The sequence below is a fragment of the Parus major genome, chromosome 21, assembly GCF_001522545.3.
Source record: "Parus major isolate Abel chromosome 21, Parus_major1.1, whole genome shotgun sequence".
In the NCBI taxonomy this organism is placed as follows: Eukaryota; Metazoa; Chordata; class Aves; order Passeriformes; family Paridae; genus Parus; species Parus major.
The window spans coordinates 3201067-3222266 of NC_031789.1; the positions used below are offsets into that span (position 1 = coordinate 3201067).

The 21200-nt window shown below is 46.8% G+C and overlaps 1 long non-coding RNA gene across 2 annotated transcripts; it reads right to left on the reverse strand.

The window, feature by feature from the left end:
* Nucleotides 1-11038: 11038 nt before the first annotated feature.
* Nucleotides 11039-21051, reverse strand: LOC107213701. Of its 2 annotated transcripts, XR_004500061.1 has the most exons (5): nucleotides 18200-21051; nucleotides 17206-17542; nucleotides 14928-15055; nucleotides 13272-14635; nucleotides 11039-11545 (listed from the first exon to the last, which is right to left on the reverse strand). It is a non-coding gene; the product is annotated as an uncharacterized LOC107213701 (long non-coding RNA). The 2 variants fall into 2 exon arrangements; XR_004500060.1 differs by having other exon boundaries at nucleotides 13272-15055.
* Between the last annotated feature and the right edge of the window lie 149 nt (nucleotides 21052-21200).

Below are 21200 nucleotides of genomic sequence, written 5' to 3' on the forward strand. Positions count from 1 at the left end.
ACTATATACTATATACTGTATATTATATACTATATATTATATACTATATACTATATGCTATATAATAATATATTAATATATAATATAGAAATATGATTCAAAATAATATTTTATATATATTATGAAATTATTCACTATTTATTATACATTGTTCTATATAAAATTTATCATGGTTATTTAATAGAATAAAAAAGATTAAATATTATTTGTACAGGGTTGCCTGTCCCTCTTGGAGACACCCAGGAGTGACTTTTTGGTCCTTACAGCCAATGAGTAATTAACAAATTAAATATAACAAATATGTAACATATTTGTTATATACATATACCATACATACAACAAATATGTAACAAATATAAGAAATTAAGTAATTTAAAGTCTGGACGACTCTTAATTAAGATTTTCAGGATCAGGTCTCAAATATCATCTCTCCTCCTTCCCAACATACCCGTGCTGGGCACTGTGTGTGGGATATTCATGGAATCACAGAGCAGCTTGGGTTGAAAGGGACCTTCAGGATGCTGCAGCTCCAATCCCCAGTTCTGGCTGGGTTAACAGGGTGGCAAATTAAAATGAAGGGATCGATGTGCTGTGTCCATGTGGAAGGATCAGCCTCTTCCTCTCTGTGCTTGCACATACAGATTAGGTGTGTTACAATAAATCAATGGCCCCGATTCCTACCGAGGCACTGGAGGAATGGCAGGACTGCAGGGATGGATAAAGCTGAGGTTTTATCACTCTTCCATCAGTAAACATTGCAAATGATCGATTAGACAGGGAAATGTTCAGGACAGCTTTTGATTATCAGGTTGTCAGGTTCTTCAGCCTCCCTGAACTGCGCTGGGGCTGCCTGGGATGCTCCAGCTGGGAGCAGCTCATCCCTTGGCACGGACCAAGGGCTTCCATCCCTTCCCCATCCCCTGTGCCAAGGCTGGGGCGTTTCTCTCCTTCCATCCATCCATTCTCTGGCACACTGCAATTATTGAAATCAAACAACTCGAAAATATCTCGGCAAACAGCTCTGATTTGGAATTAATCACAGTTTTAATTTGACAGAAAGCGATCCCACTCCGCTCGCTGCGACGTCTCCTCTCCCCTCCCACCCACGGAGCCGCTGCAGGGTGTCTGAGGGAAATGAGATGTGCAGCCTGCCCTGCCTGGTAAAAGCCTGTTTAAGTGATCAGCCAGAGACTTGGGTGGAATATTAGGCAGTAAAACAGGTTTTCTAGAAAATGAGATTGCCCCTGGCGCTGGTAAATCCATTCAGAGATTCACGGAAGTCGGGTGGATACGGTGACATTTGGGAGGCAATAGGTATTTTTCTTTCTTAATAATTCTGATATGGAGGGACTATAAATTAAGTAGTTTTCAAAGGCAGGACCTGATCCTGTTCTTGCTGTCGTTCCCTACCTGTTTTGGTCTCACTGATTTCATAGATTTTAATACAGGGAAAGAAAGCTGGGATATAATTTCTGAACACTAAAATCCAAGCATCTTCCCTGCTTTCTGTAGGGCCCACGTACATGGAGAGTGACTGGCTCTGCTCCATCAAAAACCCTGATGTTTTTATGGGAGGAAAAAGAACAAATGAGTGTTTTACCCAGGTCAGGGCATGACAAGGGTGATGCTTTGGGCATCTTTTGGGAAGGATTCTTATCCCTGCAGCACGTTTAAGACCCTTGGGATGGGTGTCTATCCAGGCTGGCTGGTGTACCCCAACACTTATTTCTCTGAATGAGTGAGATGGGAGAGCTGTGCAATGTGTCGTTTTAGTAAATTAAGCGTTACAAATGCTGCTGCCACCCCTCCCCCCTTGCATATGTTCCCGTTTTTCCCAGTATTAAAAAAAAAAACAAATAGTCTGCAGAGCAAAACTCCTGAATCTTATTGCCTCATCCACTGCTTCCCAGCCCAGGAGAAGTCTTGTGTTGCAGATGCCAGCTGGATGCTCTTGGTCCAGGGGGTACAGAATGGGTCCATAATAACAAGATTCTGCATGTTTGTGCCTCGTCCTTGCTAGATTTGCTTTTACATATTGCTGTGTTCCAAGAGGAAGAAACAAATAAATGCAGATCTTTTCCCCAGGGCCTCAACAACAGTTGGGAGGATTTGGATTACTGTTGGCTGGGATTAAGTGTCTGGTTTGGGCTTGAAGAGATGAACCCCAGCAGTGGCAGAGGACACAGCTCTGGCAGCCTCCTGGCCCATGGGTGCAGAAGGGGGTAGCAGGGTATTTCTATTCCTTACATCCAATGAATTGGGAATGAAGAAAGGTAAAGGAGTTCCTCAGACTGGGGAAGAGAAGGCTCCAGTGAGGCCTTAGAGCCCTTTCCAGTGCCTAAGGGGCTCCAAGAGGGCTGGAGGTGACAGGGAGTGGCTCCCCACTGCCAGAGGGCAGGGTTAGATGGGATATGAGGAAGAAATTCTTCCCTGTGGGGCTGCCCAGAAAAGCTGTGGCTGCCCCTGGATCCCTGGAAGTGCCCAAGGCCAGCCTGGACTGGGCTTGGAGCAGCCTGGGACAGTGGAAGGTGCCCCTGCCCACGGCATGGGTGGAAGGAGATGAGTTTCAAGGTTCCTTCCAGCACAAACCACTTTGAAATTCTGTGACTTCCCAAGGGTGCCAAGCCAGGCCCTGGGCAGGGAGGAGAGGGAATGGTGCATGGCTGGCAGGAGCAGGGCAAAGGACCTGTCTGGGAATGAGGTGGATGCAGAGGAGGTGTGAAAGGCAGCCCAAGGCCCCAGCCTTGCACAGGGGAAAAGCAATTCCTTCAGGCATCACCCCCAGCTTGCTTGATTTACCCACTGGCAAATCCAGAGGAGCTTCAGCAGAGAGCAGGCTTGGCACCCCCAGTGCTCCCAGGGAGGACTGATGCTCCAACAAACCTGTCAGAGCACATGAGCTGACTTTGGGGAAGTGCTGAAGAATCCCCAGTTTCAGGTACAACCCGTGGGAGCTGCGGGTGTTTGCATCCCTGGATCTGACACGGGGAGAAGCACTGGCTCCCTGCTCTGCCCAGCTTCCAGAGCCATGGACAGGCTGCTGTTAAACAAACTGCTCCAGCAGCATCCTTGGGATGTGGGCCAAGGTTCAGCCTGGTGCAATCTGAAAAGGGAAGATAGAGAACCTCGGGAATGGAAATCCATCACAGAATCACTGACAGTTGCTTAACTGAAATATTTTCAAGCCCTGATGGCAGGATAATTTTGTATATCTGACTTTATTTTTAGAGTTTGATTGATAGTCGCAAAGAGGGAAGAGGAGAGCTGGAATTTTCTTCCAAAGGACTCTGCAAGCCCAGGTTTCCTGTTGTGCCATGTTACAGTTACTTTCAACACGATTCTTGTTTCTGATTAAAATAATTCACCATGTTTCTGCAGCCGGCAGGAGGTTGAAGCAGTTTGTGCAATGCAAAATGTAATAAATGTTTCGGAAGGCAGGGAAAAATATTTAGCAAATCTGGAGTCAAGTCCCATCTCTCTTAATTTGGCTAAACAAGACTGTAGATAAGGCTTTTGCTTTTGCAGAGCAGGAATTTCAATTACTTGCAGGAAGTTTGCAAATTAAGAAGAAGGAGGTTAACAATGAAAATAATTTCCTTAGGTTTGGAGCTCTGCAACATGATTTAGAAGTGATTAAATTGATAAGTAACTCCGTAGCCCTTGCCAGTGCCTGTGCAGTCCAGTTATTTATGGCAGGGAGTGCTGGGGAGCAGGACTCTGTCCTCTCCCAGCAGCTGCTTGCTGCTGTTTTGGTGCCTCATGCAGCATGAAGGAGCTGTTGGTTCCCATTAGGATTTTGGCCAGGACTGGGCAAGCAGAGAGAATATTTTAAAAGCAGGATATTTTGAGATAAAGGCTGCAGGAGTGAGACATCAGCCTGTGGGAGCAGCTCTGACCTCCTGCCAGCCCAGTGCTCTGCAGGGGCAGGAGAAACAGGGGCAGGATTGGAGATAGGATTACAGAGAGACAAAGGTTAGAAGCCTGAAGCCAGATAATGCTGGAGTTATTTTTCCTATATCACATCTTCATTCTTCCTGACCTCTCACCACTCCTGATGCTCTGCCCTGAGTTATCCCAACCTCCTTGCAGGTTCCTTATGTCCAGTGGCAGAAGTGGGTGGCACAGATCAAGCCAAGAGAAGCAGGGATCTCACCTCCAGCTGGTTTAGTCACTTTTTCTGGGGTACCACTGAGCATAAGGACCCACCTCAGCCTGTGGAGCCACCCAGGCAGGGGATGGAGGCAGCCAACAACAGGCTCATGCCCACCCAGGTTCTGAGGAGGTGCCATCTCCAACTCTTCTAGAGCCTCCCAGACTCACCTGGACATACCCAACACTTTGGTATTTCCAGGGAAAAAACAAGGGCATAAGATGTCAGAGTGACTGAGTTGCCAACCTTCCTGCTTTAGTACAAGTTCAGGTAGAGCTGCTGATACCAAAGAGACTCTGGGGGGCTTGAGCCAAGCCTAGATCCAGCCAGGGATCATATTCTCCTATTCTATTCTATTTGATCTGATAAAGAGGCTAAAATAAATACTGTTCCAAAAAGCTAAATGTGAGCCATCCCATTTTAAAAAAAATCACCCCCAAAAAAATCAGTACTGATTTCCATTGAAATGGAAATGGGGTGATTATATAAATGCTGCAGGGATGGGGTACTTGAGGAAAGTGGTTTGTTAGAACCTAAAGGCCAGGTTAGCCTACATTTGGTTCCTCTGGATGCTCCCAGCAGCTTTTTACAGGGATGAGGTAATCCAAAGGGGGCTGGGGGCTCCAAGAGCTGCCCTTGACCCACTGCAGTGACATCTCCAGCAGCAGCAGCAGGATTTTAAGGCATCACATTTGTGCATAAAGCCCAGGGATAGAAAGCTCACAGGCAAATTAAATAAAGTTACCGGTGTTTCCAGTGTTGTTTTATTTATTTTCTGCTCTGTTTTTTCTCACTCTCTCATTAGGCAGCAGCTATTCTGTGGCCACTTTTATTCTCTTCCCATCAGCTGGTTGCATTGATAATCAATCTTTTGAAGTACAGGGTCTTTTCCGGGTTTGAATTCTTTGGATTTTATTAAATAAATGTGCATTTGTGTAGAATGGAAACTTTGCTCCTTATCAGGATCATCTGTCTTGGTGAAATGACTTGGAACAGCTGTTCTGTGAAGCAAAATCTGATAGAAACACAGGGACTGGATATAAACACAAACATTAGTCACTATGGAAACTAAAGTTACTGCAAGATGCCTCCAAAAAGCTGTGTTTCTATATGTTTCTCATCCTAACCAAATATTCCCAGGGGATTTTGCCAGCCACTTCATTTAAAGCCGTCTGGGAATGTTCTGCTTGCATGCATATGGATCACTTGGGAGCAGCACCACAGCTTTGGGTACCACAGAGCTCTGCTGTCAAAATTGATGGGTTATTGATTTATCCCAATTCCTGGAGGCTGGCAAAGGACAACCCAGCTTTTAAAAACATCAAAGGGCAAAACCAGGGCTTGTAGAAATGAGAGCTCGAGCTTTAGGCTGTGGGTTTAACCCAATTCCAGCCCCATATCCCATCCCAGCAGGTATCTCTGTGGTATGGAGGGTCTGTGCCAGGCTGTAATCTGGATAATCAGGGGGCTTTGCTCCTCCATCTGCCAGTCCTCTGACTTCTCCATGCACTTAAAAAAGATATTGATGGAGGAAGAAGCTCTATTCCCTGCCAGAAGGGCTGCAATTAAAAACCAGTTTCTCTGTTGACAGAGGAGCTGCATCTTTAGACAACCCTTGGAGACTGTAAAAATAAATGTGATTGCTGGATGAGACTGGAACCTTGCAGAGATGAGCCAGCACAGGCAGAAAACGAAGTTCTCAAGGTACAGAAATCAGCACCACAGGGCAGAACCGGGTCTGTTTGAAGGGAGCAGCCACAGGTGGTGCCATGGCCCTGGGGCCGTGCAGCATCTGAACACAAAACCCCCTGCAAAGGAGACCTTTCCCCTCTGCTTTCCTGGGCCTTCGTCTCCTTTTGCAGGAGTTTTAGGAAAATCCTTGGTTTCCATAGCAACTGCTGGCTCCGTGGCACGTGTGGCTTCCCACAGCACACGCGGGGACTGGGGACCTCCAAACTGGGGTGGGGGCTCAGCTCCCAGACAGGAACAGCGGCTGAGGTCCTGTCTGCTCTCACCCCTCAAACCCTGCACTCTGGGCAGCCAGAGGGACGCACTGGACCAACACCTTTTCTCCCTTCTGTTGGCATTTGTGTGTCTGCAGGGAGCAGGGATGCAATTTCTCATCATTAATGAACCTTATCCACTCAATCCTCATCCTCAGGCCGTTGCCATCCTTCCTTATTTGTCTGGCTTGGGCAAGGTGTGGAAATTTCCCCACTGCAAGGATGGTCAGGCACTAGAACAGGCTGCCCAGGGAAGTGGTGGATTCTCCATCCCTTAAAGTGCTCAAGGATGAGCGGATGTGGCACTTGGGGACGAGGTTTAGTGGTGCCCAAGCCACTGCTGGGTCAGTGGTGGAACTGGGGGATCTTGGAGGGCTTTCCCAACCTAAATGATTGCATGATGATTATCAGTTGCTGAATTCCTCCAGTGGAGCTGGGAACACATCACGGCACAGCAATGGGTCAGGCACTGTGTGTGAAGATCTTGTCTCTCCCTTGAGCAGCAGATGCTGCCAAAACGCACTTCCCACTGGAAATTTCGATGGTGGGGTTTTTTCCTCCCCCTGTGTCTTTCTTTGTAATTATTTTATCACTCATTAGCTTTACCCAAAATCCCCTTTTAAACTGAACCCCTCCTCCACTGATCACCCACACGATTTAGCGGCACTCGAGCGAACAGAAAACCCGAGAAGGAAAACAATCCCAAGCTGGCTGAATAGCCAGTTCCTGCTGAATCCAGTGAGATTTGGCTATCTGATTCACTCAGACTCCTCCTCCCCTCTGCAAATCCCAGCCTGGCTGTTCCTGTAAGCCTATCCCATGCCAAAGTGAGCCGACTTGGCAGGCACTGGCTTCAGCAGAATAAATTATCCCGGTTTGTCAGCTCCTTCCCCGCTCTCCTCGCAGGGATTCATCACTCCTGGGGAGAGGAGGGTGCTGTGCTGGTGCAGCCAGGGTGGCTTTGGCCTCGGGGATGGTGTCATTATACCCACAGCAAACATTTGGAATAAACAATGAATGGTGGCACAGGGTCAGGCCCTGTTAGCAGCAGCAGAAGCTGAGTGGGAGTGAGGGGGGAGCAGGTTTGGGTTGCTCAGCCCTTCCAAGGAGCCATTCACAGAATCACAACGGGTTTGGACCTTCAGAGATGATCTGGTTCCAGCCCCTGCCCTGTGCCAGCCTGGGGAGATGCCTCCTGCATAACTAAACGTGTTCTTGGTGCCTTTAGGATGCAGGAGCTGCGGGGACACCGTGTCCATCTCCCCTCCAGCCACAGCAACAGCGGTGTGGGATGGGCTGGGAATTCTGCTCTGTTTGCTTTGCCTTCTCTCTGCATTTACTGGCCCTTGGTACCCCCAAAGAGCCTCCTTTACAAAACAAACAAAAAAATTAAGCTGACAGTGTAATAATAATTAGAATGTTATCAAGAAAAGGGGTAATTATAACAAAGAAAAAAAAGGAGGGGTCTTATTCATTTACCTCCCTTTTTTTGGAGTTGTATTAAATCCTCAGGGCCCAGCAGAGCCAAGCACTGCAGTGCCAATTTCAGAGCATCCCTAAGGGCATGTGCCTGCAGTTAGCTTCCAGGTAGGATTGCAGGTAATGAGAAGGAGGTGAGAAACATCCCCTGGTACATCAGGATTGAAGAAAACCCCATGGGAGAAGGGAATTGTTTCCAAGAAAATGGTTTCCCAGGCATGGCTGGTGACCAGCACGGTGCTTGGGCTGATTGGGGGCTCCTGAGTGTTTAATCCTGGGGTTTGTAATGATGGATTCAGGTTGGACAGCTTCCCCAAATCCTGAATAATTGGGTCTTTAATTTGCCCACGAGATTCCTGAGCTGGATACCGACGTTATCGTCTCCTTTGGATGAGGGATGGTACAAAAAGGAAAAGGAGGAAAAAAAGAGGCACATGATGTGAATTTATTTGCATCTTCCAACAATAATCCAGTCATTCTACCCGGGAAATGCCTGCCCTGCTTAATGCCCCTTTATGCAATTTTTTTTTCCATGGTGGCCAATAGTTTGTTTATTTATTTACAGATTTCATTCCCTGCTGTGGAAAACGAGGGGCAGAAAATGCCATTCCAATGTTTTTATTCGATTTTATTATGATTTATTTTGTAAGCAGGGGTTTGGCTGGGGGTTTTCTGAGACCCCAGGAGGTGGGAAAATTCCAGGTCCTGCTGCAGAGATCCATTGGAGCAAATCCCAACAGCTCCAAAGCAATTCCATTTCTTACAGCAAGAAATGGCAGTTGTTGGGGCAGTCACTTCCATCCCATCTTTACACCAGCCAAGATTCCAACTCCATCCTCAAATGCCCCCAAATCCAGGCAGAAAACTACATGTAACATTTTGCCTCTTTTGCATAAATTTCATCTGGAAAAGGCAGATTTGTGAGGATTTTGGAATGGGTGCCTTATTTCAGCTTTGCTTGCTAGAAACGATCCTGTTGCTCCGAGTAATTACACAATAAATTTGTGAGAGGGATATAAAGCCGTAAAAGCAGTGGTAATGGTTTGCAATTTAATAGCTGAATTGTAAATGAATTTTCCTATAGCAGCTTTAATGCAGCGGGCTGCTACAATTAAGAGAACATTCTTTGGGGTGCCTTTAATTTTTTGTTGTTGTCATGAAGTTCAGTGCCATTAATTCCCTGGTTTAAAGAAACCAAACCGTTAACCACTTCAAGCTGTAAAAGCCAACTTAGACTTCCTTTGCAGACAACAAAATTCTGTCTTGGAAAAGGTGTTTTTACTCCTTTTGGCCCTTGCATTTTCTTATAGGAGTGAGAATGGGGTTGCACCATGAATTGAGCTTACGCCCTTTATCCTCTCCTCATCATCACCCATCTTGTTCCTGTGATGTGACATCTTTTGCCATTGGGGTGGAGAGGTTTGGCCATGCAGGGATACCCTGCTCACAGCATTTAGCACCTCTTCTTAATTTATGATTTGATAAAGGATTATTTAAACGGTCCCTGTGTGTATTGCAGTGCTCTGTGTGCCCCTCCTCTCCAGCTTGGGGCTCTCTGGGCACTGGGGGTCCTGGTTTTTGCCCCCACTGTGAGGATGCTCTGTGCAGCAATGGAGCCCTCTTATCCCCCCCATGCAAAGCTCATCCCCATCCTTCCCATTCCTTCCTCCTCCCCTTTCCAACCCTCTGGATTTCAAATGTCACTCCCAAGCAGCTCAAGCTTTTGGAAATAATCTTCCTGGAGTGGGTGGCCCCAGCTCTGCCCCTTCCTGCAGCAGTGCCAGCGACAGCTCTTGCTTTGCCTCATCAGGTTCTTCTTCTCCTTCTCACATTCCCTTAATTACATCCTTTCACCTCCATACCAGCATCCCCTCGGTGGCCTGTGTTTGAAGGAAATGCCATGAAATTCACTGTCTGATCTTGGAAGCATCTTTGGGGCAACTGAAATTGTTGCTAATTATTGATGGTGTGTAATTATGTTGGCAACAGCACCTGCTGTCTCCACAAAGGAGCAGGGAACTGGCGCACCAGGGTGTGTCACCAATGCAAAGTGACACAGGCAACCCTAATCTGACGATGGTGGGTGATAATTAAAAGCCACAGTCGTGTGTAGGAAGCTGATGGAGACCTGAACCTGCTCCGAGGGGCGACTCCAAATCCATCAGTGAATCCAGCTTAAGGGGAATGTGTAAAATAGTGCGTGTCCTAATGCAATTTTCTCTCCTGTGTATCTTTATTGTCATAACTTGAGCCTCAATTTTAGGGTCTTTTTAGTTCCCCAGCCCTTAATAGCTGGCTATTTGTGCTGCAGCCCATGGTGCAATGTGTGAATTCCTGCCCCACTCCCAGCAGGGGATTGACCTTGATGTTATTCCTCCATAACCATAAAAAATCTGCTTCCTCCTTGTGTTGCAGGCTGGGGAAGGTAACACAGAGAAATGATTTTTGTGGGGATTGGTCAGGAAGCGTGCTGGATCAAGCAGGAGTAGCCTGGGACACAGATTTGTGGGATGCTAAGTGACCAAGCAAAACAAGGTCTCCCTTTTGGCCATCTCTTCCAAAAAACACCAGAGGTGTCTCTGGATGAGCTGGGATCAGCACCCCTGCCCAGCCCCAGGAGGGGTGGGAAGGTGTTAACTGGGCTGCAGAGGGGTGGGATTCCTGCTCCAGGGCTCTGCAATCTCTGGGGGAGGTGGAATCTCTGGTGGGTGCAGCTCCTGGAGCATTTCGAGATGCAAATGTGAGCAGGGGAAGGGACAGAATGTAAGGATCCATTGTAAAGCCTAAAGGCACTTCTGGAATCCCAGCTCGGAGCAAGGGATGGAGTCTGTGCCAGAGGACTGCAGGCAGTAAGAAAGCTTCAAAATTATGTTCCCAATGAGCTTTAAATCCCTGAGTCCATTTCAAGTGCCCTGTGTGAACACACCCGTGAGAGGCGCTGCCATTCAGGGGATCCACTGCAACCTTCTCAACGGAAAAAATTAAGGCAATTAATTAATTAGGAAAAATTAAGAGAAATGTTTTTGAGGTTTTTTTGTCACCCAGCACTTGTTGCTGACCTTGAAATTTGCCACCTGCCACATCAGGCAGCCTGGTGAAAGCTGTCCTGTGTTTGCTGGGGATGGAGGTAATTCCTGTAGCCTGGGACAGTGTTTGAACAGCACCCAGCAGAGGAGCATCGCTGCCTTTTTATCTAACAAGTGCTTCAACAATATAAATATTTAAGTACAATAAACAATTATGATCAAGTTTCTTGGGTGACTGCACACAGCAAGTGAATTTAAAATTCATTTCCCATGGGTATTGAGGCTTCACATTCACTTTCTGTGGATGTTCATGCTAATAAAACTTCATTGCACAGAAAGAGAACACAAGAGGGATGCAAATATGACAAGGGCAAATTTGCTTGAGAGTTCAAATGAATATTCACCAACTTTTTATTATTTTTAAGTATTCATTCCTATTTGCTATAAAAAGATTATTTTATCTTTACTCTCCAAGCTCAGTGAAGCATGTTTGAGGTATAATATGTATTTCTTTGTAGTAATGGGAAGTTTTGTTACCAGCAAGTAAGGAGTGCATTTAAAACGTGGAAATGTCACTGCTGAACCCACATGAGGTACCACCTGTTCCTGATTAACATCTGTATTTCAACACATCTTGCACCCTGAGGCTGGGATCTCCCTGGCTTTTCTCTCCTTTAAAGCTGCAGATCTCAGATCCAGGTCCTGACACCATTATTTTCCTCTGATTTTCCTTTTCATCCCGCGCTGCCCTCAGTTATGAGGATGCTGGAGATGCTTTTCCTTCACACAAACTGAGATCCCCTTTGGAAGAACTTGGGGGTCACCCTGGCTCTGTTTTGCCTGAGGCAGGGGGAACACAGTTTTGACATCTTCGTTTGATTTCTGTCCTGGAATTGAAAGAGATGCAAATTAGCAATAATGAATATTTTCATTAAAAGTGTCTAGACATTCCATCTGAGAACAGGATAATGATACTTCTGCTTTATATAAAAAAGTCTGAAGTAGACCCAGGATGATTTTTTTTTTTTTTTTGTCAGAAAAGATAACATTTATTAAAAAAAAAAAAAAGTAATTTAGTGTAAGTGAAATTAGGGTAATTGCTAATTATGTAACTGCAAACGAGGCAGATCTTTATCTTGAGTCAAGCTGGTCTGGTGCAGATTATGAACCGTTACTTTTATGAGGTGGCATCAGAAGACAGAAAATATCAGTGAAACAGTCCTAAGTAATTTCTCATGTTTATCAAGAGCTTTTGGATAGTGAGGGGTGTGAGGCACGAGGGGTGGAGCATCACCCCCTCTCATTGCATGGGTTTTATCCCAGAATGGTTTGGGCCAAAAGAGACCTTAAAGCTCATCCCATCCCACTCCATCCCTAACCATCCACTGTCCCAGGCTGCTCCAAGCTCCATTCAAGCTGGTCTTGGGCACTTCCAGGGATCCAGGGGCAGCCCCAACTGCTCTGGGCACCTGTGCCAGGGCCTCCCCACCCTCCCAGCCAGGAATTTCTCCCTAATTCCCTCCATATACATAGATTGGTATCTTTCCCCCTTTTCCACTTGTCTTCTGCTGTGTCGGAGACCTCCAGCCCTGTATTCCCCACACCTCAGCTCACATCTCTTTGAAGCCCCAGATTTTTCTAGACTTATTGTCCCACCCTGGGCCTCCAGCAGCGTGACAAACTGCACTTAGCACCCAACAGAACTTCATCCCAGGGTGCTCAATGGGAACAGGTTTTATTTTCCATATGTAGTGGAAGGAAGTTAATAATACAAAATCCACCCTGGAGTCAAGCACTGCAGAATGAAGTCAGGAACCTTATAGGATAAACATATCATCCTCATACAAGCTGCAGTACGTGGGGATTGGGAAAATTAAATGCACTTGAATAGCTTTGCAGATATATATCTCTGTCTCCATAAAACCTACTGACAGTGAGCAAACACAAGAGCTTGGCAGTTGTCCTGCTTGGTTTAATTGCCTTTGGTGGATTTTATATCCATCACCTTTTTAAAATCACTGACAATAATCCTGACAGCTTCGTGCTTGAAGATTTTGAGGTGATGGAGATGCTGGTACCCACAGAAACTCCTGCATCCACTGGAGCCTCCCAACATGCTTAGATTTGTCTAAGGAATCCATCCAGATGTGTTTTTTAAAAATTATTTTTTATTTAGCCTTTGGGGGAGGGTGAAGGGGTATTACATATCTGCCCTGGCTTCCTCTGAGACCACTCAGAGTGATCCTTCTCCCCACCCTTCCCTGGGAGGGTGGGCAGGCCCTGGCACAGGGTGCCCAGAGAAGCTGAGGCTGCCCCTGGATCCCTGGAAGTGCCCAAGGCCAGGTTGGACAGGGCTTGGAGCAGCCTGAGACAGTGGAAGATGTCCCTGCCACAGCAGGGAGTGAAATGAGATGATCTTCAAGACCCCTTTAAAGGATTTTAAGGTCCCTGCAGCCCAAAGGATGCTATGATTCTATGATAGGAACATCAGCTTTCCCTTGGATCCCTCTCGCTCTAACAAGCCATCATTTGAAGGCATCCCCCTGTTCTCTGGAGAAAACTTCCTCATTTCCATGAAAAGCTATTAATATAAATAATATTAATAAGCCTCACCTGCATTAGCAGAAGATAATGCTCCAGGCCTTCTCTCTGAGAGGACTGAGCTCCTCCTGGCATTCCAGCTGATGTCCAGTGCAGCCCAGCTGGGACCACAGACTGCTCCCAGCAGCAGCTGGAACTCAGCCCGAGGGACCTGGGTCTGCCTGTGGCAGCTCACAGCTGATCAGCCTTAGCTACAATTTCTCCCCAAAGTGGAGGAAGTGAGCAGGAAGCTGTGGCAGTCTTGGGATTCCCCCCAGGCAGGGCTGGGGAGGGATGCTGCAGGCTGGGAGGTGGCTGGGATGGGAGCCTGGCTGCATGGCCCTTCCCTGGGGCAAGAAGCAGAAAATGCAGGAGTAATGGGAACTATTTGAGATTATTTTAACTGTCAGATATCAGAAGCAAAGTAAAATGCCCAAATGAGTTGACAGCAGCTCAATTTGATCCCTGCCATGAACTGACTTAGAGCCTGAATTTTTCAAAGGCTGATAATCGCCTCGGAATAGATTTTGTACCGAGATACTTCATCACATTCCTGTATTTGGTGTGGTTTGATGGGGGCTTTTTAGAAGTAATCTATGTCAAAGTTAAAGAGATTTTATTAGAAGACACATGTTCCCTGCCCTTCTGTGGCTGGGTGTTCCTTTAGGGTAAATCACGGTGAGATGAAGGAATTGCTCCTGATTTAACTGGAAAACCTCGCTCTGTTTCATGGGTTGCAGGTGCCCTCTCCCACTGGACCTTGGTCACACCCTGCTCCAGCCCATCTGCTCCTCAGTTTCCCCATCCTCTGAAACAATACCTGCAGTATCCTCCTACCTAACCTGAGAAAAAGAACACTTGTGAATTATCTCATGTAGAGGGATTTCCCTCAATCCTGGAAAAGTGCTCTTTTTTTGCAGAGGAGCTAGCTCCAGCCAACCCATGCTACAAACCATTCAAGAAATGGACATCAAATTCACAGAATCAAAGAATCCCTTAAAACATGATTGTATTTAAAGCAATATGCACATGTAGAAATGTAATGCCAATTTTTCAGCTGCCTTCTCAATGCTGAAACTCTATCTAGGTGTATTTTTAAATCTTTTACAGGTTAGTGGGGACTGTAATTGTAGGTTTGTAATCTTATGCAATACAGGATTAGTCCACCCTGCTGGTAGCATTTTGGATTAAATCAGGGAAAACAGGGGTGGGGGAAAAGGCTATTTTTGTTGTTCCACACTCCCCAGCACGTTCTGTTGTTGTCAAAGGGATGGTTTGGCAGTGGGGTGATCCCCAAACCAGGGGTGATCCCCAGACCAGGGGTGACCCAGGCTGGGTGCCACTGACAAAACAGAGGAAGGTGATGCTCACTTAGAGCAGAACTGCTGTTCTTTCACCTGAAAGAAAAGGGAAGGACTAAATTAAGTTTCACTCTTGCCTGGATTGGGCTGCTTTGTCCCTGAAACAGCCGTGGGAATTTTGTGGATGCTGATGTGCTCCTTTCCTGCTGGGTGCCAATGGGGGACAGTGTGCTGTGTATGTTAAAGCCCCTCTCCGTTACAATCTGGAGTTCTCCATTTCTGAATTAATTTTAGGATTACTTTAGAGGGCTGAACCACCCTTGAGATCTTGTCTTTCGCTTACTTGACAAACATTATCATTTTTAAAAATCACATTTCTCTGTAGCACCTTCCATTCCCAGGATGCTCCAGCTGACCCTTCCCATGTGCTCTGCTCCAGTTTCCAGTTTTGTTTTCTGGGAAGGGAGCAAAGGGCTGCTCTTCCACTGGTTCTGCCAGTGGTGTTTATTGCCACAGCTGAAACAGATGGGTGAAACATTTATTTCTGCCCCCTGCCCAAATCAGGACAGCAATCCTACCTGTAATTCATCAGGCTAAAGCATCTGGAGGGTCTGAAAATGCAAAGGCGCCTGAGTTTCACCGTGCCTCTGTTAATGTCAAATCGTCATAGAATTGACTTCCCAGGACAAAGGAGCTGTCAGATGAATGCTGATGCTCCATTAATGGCAGGGTAGGGTGACCCACCTCTGCTGGCATCATTGTTGCTGAGGGAAACAAGGAGGCAAACCCATAATCACCTTTCCTGCATCTGTCCCACTAACACCTAATTTAAGTATGTATTTGTCTGCTGATTGATCGCAGGATTATTTTTTTCACGGTATCTATTATCCTGCTGAGTGCTTCACATTCTCCCTGTTCATGGAGGTTTTCACATGATCCCTCTCTCTGCACCCTCCCCATTCTCCCCTTCCCACGAGGACAGGGAAGGCTTGGGGGGTCAGCAGGACCTGATCTCCCAAATCACCCCGGCAGTTCTGAAAAAGCCCAACCACATCTTTGCTCCCAAATTTGTGATGGGGAAAGGAGGGGAAATGGCATTTCTTACAGACTTCACCTGAAATGACAGCACAAGGGGACATGGCTTTCCACTGCTGGAGGGCAGGGTTAGACTGGATATGAGGAAGAAATTCTTAACTGTGAGGGTGGGGAGGCCCTGGCACAGAGAAGCTGTGGCTGCCCCTGGATCCCTGGAAGTGTCCAAGGCCAGGATGGGCCAGGCTTGGGCAACCTGGGACAGTGGAAGATGTCCCTGCCCATGGCAGGGAGTGGGATGAGATGGTCCTTAGGGTCTCTTCCAGCCCAAACCATCCTGTGACTGTAGAAACTGCTCCTGGCTGGGGATTTCTGGGGTGGAGACCACAATATATCAGAGGTATTTTGAGGAAAGCAAAATGATCACAGCACATCATCACTACTGTCTCGATGTGCCATGAAGTTTGCAGTGGGTAATGTGTTAAAATAGGAGGGTGAACCAGAGTTAATTTTTTTTTTCAAGGTTTATAGATTGACTGGTGAGGTAAGAGTGGGGTCATCTTGGAAATGTCTGCAGCACATCAACCTTGCTTGAATGTGTGAGTTTTAATGGCTTAATCCACCCTTCAGCAGCAGGGTCCAACCCCAGCCAGGTGGGAGATGCACAACAGTTTATCTCTCTCACACAGCTCATCATCAGGGAGAAAACACCCCAAACTTGCACTGAATCCAAGCAGTTTTATGTTTAGCAGACACCCTGAACCTCCTGGGTAATCTGCCTTTGATAAGAAAGCAAAAACACGTTCAAAGTTTTGGGTCCATTGCAGCCAGAGCTCATCACTGAGGCTGATACCTGCTCACTCAGAGCTGGCTGCTGACGCCTTCCCAATAAACATTTAAACACAGGCGGATTCATGGACTGCTGTAATTCATTAAACAAATGTTGGGTTTAATAGCCCCGCGTCCAAAGCTGGTGCCACGGATGCGCTCAGCTGTGAAATATGCAGTGGAAGTCATTCGTTTGCAAAGGGGTCTAGAAATCTGCTTCCTATTAATGTAAAATGGGTTTACTGCAGAAAAAATCTCCAGGATCACATTTTTCTCTCAATTATCCCTTCTCAGTGGGATTCCTCGAGGCTTGAGCCGGGTAACTGAGATGTGTCTAAGCTGGGGGGTTTGGAGCTGGGGTTTGTTTTGATCCATTAAGCTTGTATCTTGCTGCAGTGATGTAATTCCCCCAGTCTGAGACACTTTATAAACATTAATGGGTTTGTTTTCGTGGTCCCGAGGGACCTGCAGCACAGGAAGGTCGCCAGGACCATTTTACCCGTGCAGAAAGAGAGATGGGGAAATGTGGCAAGGCAGCATCACGGGGAGAAACAGAATATTCACTCCAATTTTTCACCTGTCCATCTTTAGCTCTGCTTAATTCAGTTTTAGTAACTCAAGAGTTAGTAACTTATGAGTTCCTAAGTGATTACAGCAGTACCACATCAGCAAGGTTTGCTGCTGTACATCCCAACTGAGAAAGGAAAGAGTTGGTGCTCTGCATTTTAGGAGTGAGAGGGGGGTGAAATGCAGTTATAAATACACCTTTACAGAGGGAAAAAAAAATAAATTGTAGATATTAACACCTGCTGTAGCTTTGATGGGAATTTCTTAGTGGAGATGTGCTGGAAGAGACTGTGGAACGTGGGCCACACTCTGTGCTTTTCCTGGGGATTGCTGCTGGGGTTGCTGGTGTCTTGGACTGGATTTTCTTGGTGACAAATGGCCATACAGATGCTCCTAGTGATATTTGGAAGGGTCCAATTGGAAGCTGGCCCTACAGCATGCCAGGGCACAACAAACCTGAGGCACAGATCAAAAACCCCACTTTGGAGATCTTTTTTCCACCACAGAAGGTCCATTTTTGAGGATGTACTGAAAGAAGCTGGTGATACTCACAGTTCTTTCAGCTGGGAATTGTTCCTGCAAACAGAGATACATGGAGCAGATGAGAAATTAATGTAAATATACAGACAGAAGGCAATTTTTTTGGAGGAAGTGAGGCAGAGGCAGATAAAAAGCGATCAGCAGAATTTACATAAGCCTTCCCCATCACAGAGGTCATCATTCTGCAGGATGACACATGGAAATTCATTTTTATTAAATTCTGGATGATTATTTAATTGGAAAAAGAAAGATTTAATTGAATCAAGTCAAAGGGCCCTATTAGATTACGTTCAACCTTAACACAGAAGGCTTTCCCCATTTAGTTAAACTGGTTCCTTTGCATATTGTACATATTAAACTATAAAAAGTGGTAATCTGAATAGCAAATTAAAGGGTTTGGAAGGCCTGAATGGTACTCATGTGCTTCTCAGCCCTTTTTCATCTTCTAAATCTTCTCATATTCCCTTTACTGCACTCCTTGGGTTGTAACAAGAGCAAAGATGAAGGGCAGAACTCCCAAATCTTCCTCCATCCCTGTTTATTCCATTTACAGGAATCCCCTGCCTGGATGTGATGGCACTATTGGAACACATTGCCCAAAACTGAGGGTGTTTTCCAGATTTTCAAGGCTCCCCTTGCAGCACCTGAACAGATGCTGAGTGTAGCAGGGTTGAATGAAGATTTGTGACTTACTGGCATTGACTCAGGTTTCCTTTAGGAAATATTCCCAATCTCTTTATGCCTCATCTGCATGGCCAAGAACTCCCATCCCTTTGGGACACAGACACCTTGCTGAGCTGTCAACCTCCTGGTTAAAGCTGGAATAAAAAAAAAAAATAAAAAAAAATTATCATCAAAGCAATTTTGGGAAATAATATATTTCTAATTTTGGGTCTTTAATTAGCTTTTCATTTCCATTATTTTTTCTTAATTTAAAACTAATAGGACAAAGGGATTGAGGCACAATTCATTTCCTAAAGTTTCATTTCATCCCAATTTTGAGGTTTCCAGCAAAGGTTTGACCTTCTGACTGGGAGCTGGCACAACCCAGGTGGGTGAGGAATGCCCCATCCTTGTGCCTTTTCCTCTGCCTGGTGTTGCTGGGACACTCTGTGTTCCTTCCAGGCTGAAGCTCAGAGAAATTAAATTCTGCACTGAGAGATCTAAATCAATTTTAATGGATCCAGCTGTTCCTCAGTAAGGATGGGAGGAGGCATGGGAAAGAGGAGAAAATCTTCCAAGATATCTTCAGGGGATTTCAGGAAGACTTGAAAGTAGTGAGGAAAGTTTTTAGAGTGAGGTTTTTAGCTTACCCATGAGGCCACAGCCAACTTTAGGACACATTTTTTTAAATAACCACGTGCTAACGTAGAAATTCTCTTCTCCAGTAAATTAAAAAAATCCCAGCTCTGACAGTGCAGCGACTCAACCAGCCTATTATTAAAGTTAGATTGAGTAAGAAACATCATTTGGAATTTGCCTTAGCAGCTAAATGTGTTCTTGGAAGGTTCAAATCAGCTTTAACCTGAATTTTTTATGATAAAAAAAAGACATGCTGGTACTTTAAAGCCAAGTTCCTTTTTGCTGAAGCTTTACTTTTATTCAAGTGCAATGAGTAAGTTTTGCATATACAGTCCTGGGATTGCACACTCAGGTTATCTGGTTACATACAGAATTCTCCCATTTGCAAACACAGTTTGCAGCACATACTCATGCAAATTAGGTATGAAACTGGGCATTTATCTTGATTAGAATTCAGTTTCTTTATATACTTAGAGAACTTTATCTCATTCAGGGATGGCTGCAGAGGTGATGGAGAGAGAATTTCAAAAATTGCACTTATTCTCCTTGCAGGTTGTTTGCTGACCCTCTGGGAATTCATTAAGGAAAAGAGACCTTTCCACTGATATTCCAAGTGCCCTGGCCCAGCAGCCAGCTTGGGTTGCAGACACTGCTGGAAACTCTCAGAAAAAAAATGTCCCTTGCAAAAACCACTGTACTGTTTCATTGAATAAACGCTAAATTTTCTCTGTTTTACAATATCCAGATGGATTGATCCAGATGGATGTAAGGACTAGATACCACTTGACAAGACTCAATCCTTTTGACTCTTGGAGAGCTGGTTGTGCCCAGGATCCAGATTAGGTTTTGGGGGATGCAGGCTGCTCTTGTTGATGTTTTTCAGCAGACTGACACAGCAGATTTACCCCATTTCCATCCCCAAAATCTGCCTGGGGACTCTGAACACCAAACCCTCTGCTCCTGCAGATGTGTAGGATGGTGATGTGCTTTACCTCATGTCAAGCCTCTCCTGGAGCCATCCCTGCAGCTCTCAAGAAGCCGTTTTCTCTCTTTTTTACTGCATTTTGAATCAGGGCTCTGCAGTGCCAGTGGCGCTGCACAAGGACACCCTGAAGTTCAAAGAACTGCCCCAAATTCTCAGCTTGCTCAGACATAAGCCTGAATTTAGGCAAGTACCACAGGGTTTGGGAAATTGTGCAGGGCTGTTTCTCCCCCTTTCCTTACAGTTCATGATTTTCTCTTGCTTCCCCCCTTGCTCGCCATCCTGGCTCCTCGCTGTGCTCCCCACACCCACTCCTGTTTCTGTGAGGCTCCCACCCCACTCCATGCTCCTGCCCAGTTCCTAAACCCCTTTGTGAACTTTTCTGGGTTCGGGTGGCTCAGGTGACAACTCACAGCACGTCTGCAGGCAGATTTGGGACACAGGGATGGATTGGGGAGCTACAGCCACCTGAGCCATGATCTTCACAGCATCCCTATCTATGGGGCTTGGAGCAACCTGGTTCAGCAGAAGGTGTCCCTGCCCATGGCAGGGGGGTGGAATGAGACGATCTTTAAGGTCCTTTCTAACACAAATCACTCTGTGATTCTACAATTTCACTTCAGTGAGGATGAAGCCATCTGCACGGCTGCCACGGACAGGGTGGCAGCTCTGCAGGCTTGCTGCAGCCCTGGCAAACACACAAGTGGATCCCTCTGAGGGATGGATAAGGCACAGGGAAACATCCGCGCTCCCTCTAGCAGCCACCAGCGAAAGGATGATACCAATAATTCTCGATTTTTCACCCTGGGTTCATGCCACGGGAACCGCCAGCGTAGGAGCTCTCGCACTAGTGCTGCTGCAGTGGCGACAGCGCTCAGGTGGCTCTTTCCCCCCGCCCCAAAATCCTTCCAGGGGGATTTTTGCAGCCCATTTTCCTCCACCTGCTGCAGGCAGCTGCTGGGCACGGCCACGCTCAGGGTGAGCCTGAGCGCAGTTGGCAGAACGGTTCGGTTCTTCATTAGCGGCGTTTGGAGCTCAGCGCGGGCACTGCAGCATCCCCCGCTGCACCCCTCAACTTCCCGGGGGGGCTCTCGCCCTCAGCGCGCCGCGGCCACCGCAGGCTCCCCGGCACGGGAGGGGCCGGGACCCGCCCCACCGCGGACCCTCCGCGGACCCACCGCGCAAACACCGCGGACCCACCGCGGATGCCCTCGGCCGAGCCGCGATCGCCTCCGTCGCGGCCCTGCCCGGGCTGCCGGGGGGGGCAACAGGTAGGGGGTACCCCCGCACCGCCCCGCCCCGCACAACCATTGTACCCCCCCTGCACAGACCCCCCTGCTTTCCTTCGCACGCCCCCTCGCAGAACCCCTCTCCCCTTGGCGCTCCCCTCGCACAGATCTCGCTCTCGGA